The following is a 5972-nucleotide window of genomic DNA, read 5'->3' as shown; positions in this document are numbered from 1 at the left end:
ATTTAGCAGTAGCGTGGGTTATTTGGCCCACGCAATTGCTATTTAGTAGTAGCGCGGCAGAAAAAACACACTACTAGTATGACATAGTAGTAGCGCGGGCACAAAAACCCTGCGCTGCTACTAAATGATTTCAACCCTGCCCCCTCATCAGGCAATAGTAATAGCGTGGGGTATAAAACCCGCGCTACTGCTATATGGATAGTTGTAGCGCAGGTGAAACACACCGTGCTGCTACTGTGCCACCAACTGTCCACTCCACGTACTCCCACGCCACCCACCCCGAGCCAGATCTAGATCGAGACCCCCTACACCAGCGGCCTCCCGTCCCCCCTTCCTCAACCTCACCTCCTCTGCTATCCACCGGACGCCCCTGCACACACGGGAAACTGCTGCTCGGCATCTCCAGCAGCCAAGGCCGGGCTCCCGGCCTCTACGCGGCGTCGTCTCTTCCTTCCCCGTCGACATCTGTCACCGTCGCCGTCCCGGTCCGGCCTTCCATGCCGCAGCGGTAAGCACGCAAGCACGCACGCCGCTGCTCCCCTGCCTCTCTCCCCGTCCATCTCCATCGGTTCCCTTTGTCGGCGTCGGCGGGGAGTCGGCCTAGTGGACTGCGGTTCCCGCTTTGGTGGGTGGGTCACAACTGATTTGGCCTGACGGTGGCGAGCGCCAATCGATTGATTGCAAGCCCCTGATGATGTGCTCGCTCCACTGTGTCATCTAAAGATTACTAGTTCTGTTCATGATCTGTTCAGTGTTATTTTATTACTGCATTGGTAGGGATCCAGTGCACTGCCACCTAGTTTATTTTTTGCATAGTGCGTTGATCCCAGGCTCGCTGGTGCGTAGGAGCAATTCATGTGGTTCTACAGATCGTCACCGATAATGCGGGGTGAAGAGGAAAAGGCTCATGGAACCCAGTAAATTTCTTGCTGGTTTAGTGCGCTTGTGTTCATCTTGTCGATTATATTAGGAGAAAACGCCCTTCTATGCTTCTTGTACTGATTCTGATTCTTAGGTTTTTACTTGTTGCTTTTCTAGGCCTGTGTGTGTTCGTGTAGATTCACACAAAGAAATACCTGCCACGTGCAGGTTGGTTGTGGGGTTCGTTTGCTATTTTTCTTAGTGCTTCCATGTGCAAGAGAGGTAGTAGCTCTCTGCATTCAATGGAGTAGCCGCATGGTTGGCTACCAAACCTTATACTTATCTTGTTGCTTGTTGGCCTGCTCCTTATAGTTGTCATGCTTGTGGTCGATTCAGCCGGGGATCAACAACGCCGTCGTCGCCGGTGGCATGGATACCATGTCCAATGCCCCCAAATACGCTACAACAGCAAGCTTCCTACTAACTTAAGAAGAATGGATCTGTAACTGCCGGCAACTCTTCTAGTATAAAGTTTGTTGTTTACGTATTCTGACTAGTTGTTTACTATCTCTGTAGATAGTTTCTTAGATGGAAACCTCGCAGAGTAGTTAGTGTGGAGCCAGAGTCCAGTATGATATCTCAATCTTGAGTAAAGCATTTGAATTTAAGCTAGTAGATATTGAGCTCTGTGATTGAAGTGTCTCTGTTGAATACATCTAATCTGAAAATTTTCACATTTGCTTCTCTGATAAGTAAGGTATGTTTTCATTTACAGGTAGAAGATAGCGACAGAGTGATAAGGTTTGTGCAGAGATCTTCTCCTCCGTCGCCGTCCGCGACAAAGCTGCTGGGTGCATCTGTCCATCTTCAGATCTGAGTGAAGAGGGCATCCGTCCATATCAAAAGGTTTAATTTTTGTACCACCTAATTAACTTGTCTTTTCATCAGTTCCTCCTTGAGTAATTGGAAAGGGAATTATATTAGACTGCTAGCTAATTCTTGGTGAAAATATGTATGTATGTATGTAGTCTTGTATGTATGTAGAGAGTCTTGTAGCAATTATTCTTAGAGTAAACCGGAGCAGTATTCGATGATATATTGTGAGTCACTGAAAATGTATACTGTTTTTTTCTTCGGGATATGGATGACTATCTGAAGGTATGCAGGTTTCTTTCCAAACTTAACAATGAGATACTAGGTGAAAGAAATAGTCCCTACAAGGAAAGGTTGAGCCGCCTAGAGAATTTAGTACTGATCATGGTAAGGTTGACAAAGCCTGAAATCTCATTTTGATCCACGTTCAAAGATTACATGGTAGCATATATACTTGAAGTTGGCATGGAATATCAAAATTCAAAATAGACTTCGCCTATTCCTTGTTTTGAAAAGCAGTGGGAATTGATTTTCTGAAGTCCTTGCTTGTCTATTTCCCTATCCATGCAACAATAATGTAGAACAGAATGTTAGCTGACAAATATTTCAAGCATATATAGCTCAAATACACAAGTATTAATTTCTTGTATACACCAAAACAATAAAATAGCATGAACACGTATAGCTAGGGTACGCATTTAGTAGGTGTCTTTCCGTTTTGAAGATTCATAATAGACTAAAAGAGACTGATAAATGAAGAAAATACCCTACTACCAGCACAAGTACCCGAACTAACAAGTTTTCACTTTCCCGGCGTGGGTGCAGGGTTGATCGACGTGGACTACCGTGACCTGGTCTGCGTCGTGCTCTTCAACCACACAGAGACGGACTTCACCGTGAAGCCTGGCGACCGCGTCATATAGATGATTGTCCAGGTGATTGCGGCGCTGGAGGTCACCGAGGTGGAGGACCTTGACGCCACCGTCCTGAGTCGTCGAGGTGGAGGACCTCGACGCCACTGTCTGGAGGTTGCCCAGGTGAAGGACCTCGACGCCTTGTAGATACATCTAGAGAAGTGGTCTGCTTAGGTTGGTGGCGGAACGCTAGGGAAGGTACCTACCTTTCGGTGATGTTTGTGTGCGTCTAAAGTATAAATGGGATCTCGTGATCTCTTTGAATTGAGATGTTCAATGTTGTATCCATGAACGCTGCAATTGCTAAGTAAGAATTTAAGTGTTAAGATGGTTCTGTGACCTTCATTTATTTTGCCCTGGATGTGTCCTTATTTGTATCCATGAATATTGCATTTAAATTTTATTTTTTTGATTTCTAATTACTTAGCAGTAGCATGGGGGAAGAATGACATTCTACTAGTACTTAGGAATAGTAGTAGCGTGGGTTAGGAATAGTAGTAGCGTGGGTTGCATGCGCTACTACTAACTTTTTAGCTGTAGCTAGCACGGGGTAAAAAACACGCCACTGCTAAAATTTAGCTATAGCGCCATAGCAGTAGCGCGGGAAACCGCGCTACTGCTATACAAATAACCTACGCTATTGGTAGCATTTTTCCTAGTAGTGGTTCTTCCTTAACTCCGGCGAGACCCCCCACCCCCTAAAAATCGACTGACCCAAAAGTCGATTCAGTCGACTAAAGAGTAGCTAAATCGGAGTAGAGGAGCAGCACGAGCGAGGGGGAGAGCAGCAGCAGTAGCGCCAGCGAGTGAGCGAGAGCGGGAGCAGTAGCAGCTGGGAGAGTGAAGCGAGAGCCGGAGCAGCAGAAGTGCGAGTGAGCGAGCAAGAGCCAGAGCAGCTGCAGCAGATCCGGCTGGTATGGACGCCGCCGCCGAATGGGGCCTCGCACTGGGGGAGAGCCGCCGAGGAGATGTCGCCCGTGGTGCCGGCTTCGAGGTAGCCGCTCCATGGGGGTGCATGATGGAGCACCATCGGCGCCGGGAGGTCGAGTTAAGGAGAAGGTGCGATGCGATGAGTGTACAACCTCTTTGGTGGCGCCGAGTAGGCCTCGGCTTCGTCCGAGGAGTCGGTGAGGATGTTGCGGTTCCGGTGGAGCAGGTTAAGGCGACGTTGTGGGGATGGAGCATCCACGATAGACTAGGCGATCGTCGGAGCAGCTCCTTGGAGGTGGAGGACGGGGCGGCTGAACCGGCGGGACGACGAGATGGATGACGGATCCTCATCCGGGGATGTGGATGAGGGACGTCGAGCTGTTGCGGTGGATGACGTTGTCGGGGAAGAGGCTCCGGCTGGGCAGCGGTGAGGTGGCGGACGAAAGGGGGTGGGGTTTCGCGGATGGAGCGGAAAGGTTATGGCGGCCTGGGATTTCGAATGGCGAAAAGGAGGCGATGGGAGGGGGGAACTATGACTTAGGGACGCGCTTTTCCGAAATGTAGGGTGTGTTACAAAAGTACCCCCACCGATTTGAACTAGCGGCCCTTTCGGCTCAGGGTTAGAAGGGGGATTTCGCGTGTCGGGATTTGGCAGCTGGAGGGAGTTTTCGCGCGCGTTGTAATTTCAGGATAGCAAGGTGCGGGTTGTGAAGGCGCCAGTTTTGGGAGCACGGTATCTGAATTTTCGAGATATAACAAGGCGCGGATTGAATTTTAGGGACAAGCCTAACGTGTATTATTGTACTTGTACGTACCAAATCAATTCACACTTCCCTCAACATAAAAATAAAACTATTCACACCACACAAAGTGAGAGTCTTGTCCTGTTTTACTATACAAATGCTATTCAAAGCTACTCATACCAACATGTTATGTCCAATTAATTTTTTTCGTTGGCTGTATAATGCATGTAACCTACTCACACCAACATTTTAGTGCGCTCCAAATGTCTATACTACCGCTGCATTTCGAACTAAATTTGAATTCGTTTCTCTATTTCAATAAGAATCTGCAATCATGATTGTCACCAACTTCTACCATCATTGGTGTATTACCTTAACAACACACCACATGATTACTATAGAGATAGATATGAACTATGTGTACTATATTAACTCGAATTCAATTTTTTGAATACACTTGATGTTGATTCCAAATAATAGTACATTGGATGTACTAACTATATATTCATAATCTAAACCATGTTACATACGTACACCGTGTTTATCACACAAAGTATAGTGTCCCACCCCTTACATTATGAGAAGTATTTAGTCCTGAGCTGCAAAAGCCACACATTAACCCAAATTATATTCAATGTTCTACATTATGATATCTTCTTCAAGTATCCGTATCCACTTTTTCATAATGAATTATGATATTTGTTCGTCTTTTACACCTTCACAATCCTCTTCTCTTTGTAGCTAGCTAGCGCTAACTTTCTATCGTGCATGCACACGCCCAACCCCCTCTCACCCTCCCTCAACGTCCCCTCCATCGCGCACGTTCGTTATTTCTCTTTAGGTCGTTCACCCACGGTGTGTGTAGGCCCCCCGGCTCCTTCTTTCCGGCAGACACCGGTCGATATACCTCTCTAGCCAAGTGTGCCTACCACAAACACATACTTCCCCTCTTCTCTTCTCACCGTCCATGCCCCCCTATGTCCAATACGGTTCCACGCAGGTGCGCATAAAAATCTCGTCCTCGAGATTTGCTAAGGGTTGTCTTAAAAATAATGCTACCATTAGTTGAAACCAATAGTTTGCGCATAGCACGAATTTAGGGTACAAACATAAGCTGCAACACACAAATAAACATAGCTATGACGTTTATAATAAGGACGGCAAAAGGACAGGGTCCTGAGAAAACGTCTCTGGTACTGGGGCGCACAAGCAGACATCCTTTAATAGCGGTGATACAGAATCGCACAATTACAAGGCGTAGAAATAATAAGGCTCGTTACTACTCGAGTGACTTAGTCTACTCCGTTAATATCAAAGCGGGCTTGTCTAGAGGACGTCGAATCTTCCCCACGGGTTTCACCGTCGGGATTAGCCGGATGAGGTTGAGGGGCTGCAGGGTCGGGGTAGCGGTGATGACCATCGCGGGGGTTGTTGGCCACAATCCCGTTGGAGTGTGTTCCCAAAAGGCGACGAAGCACTTCTGGGGACATCAAAGTACTTTGGTCGATGGTTGGGGCAGACCTCAAGGGCTCGATCGGGTGTCCGAACAGCACGACTGGGTTGTCGGCGTCGGGCTCCACTTCTCCTCTCGCCGGGGCTCGGCGAAACTGTTCTCCACGAGCGGCGATCAGATCAAGGGTGATTTGATCGA

General features: G+C 47.6%; 1 long non-coding RNA gene across 3 annotated transcripts; it reads left to right on the top strand.

The window, feature by feature from the left end:
* The first annotated feature begins 236 nt into the window (after positions 1 to 236).
* Positions 237 to 2997, top strand: LOC109734173 (uncharacterized). 3 transcript variants are annotated; one of them, XR_002225821.4, is made up of 4 exons: positions 237 to 508; positions 1637 to 1767; positions 2028 to 2121; positions 2560 to 2997. It is a non-coding gene; the product is annotated as an uncharacterized lncRNA (long non-coding RNA). The 3 variants fall into 3 exon arrangements; XR_005759428.3 differs by having other exon boundaries at positions 2020 to 2121; XR_005759427.3 differs by lacking the exon at positions 2028 to 2121.
* The last annotated feature ends 2975 nt before the right edge of the window (positions 2998 to 5972 follow it).

This window comes from Aegilops tauschii, chromosome 6, assembly GCF_002575655.3.
Source record: "Aegilops tauschii subsp. strangulata cultivar AL8/78 chromosome 6, Aet v6.0, whole genome shotgun sequence".
Classification (NCBI taxonomy): Eukaryota; Viridiplantae; Streptophyta; class Magnoliopsida; order Poales; family Poaceae; genus Aegilops; species Aegilops tauschii.
Note: the sequence above shows the minus strand (reverse complement) of the source record. Positions and strands in the feature narration are given on the sequence as shown.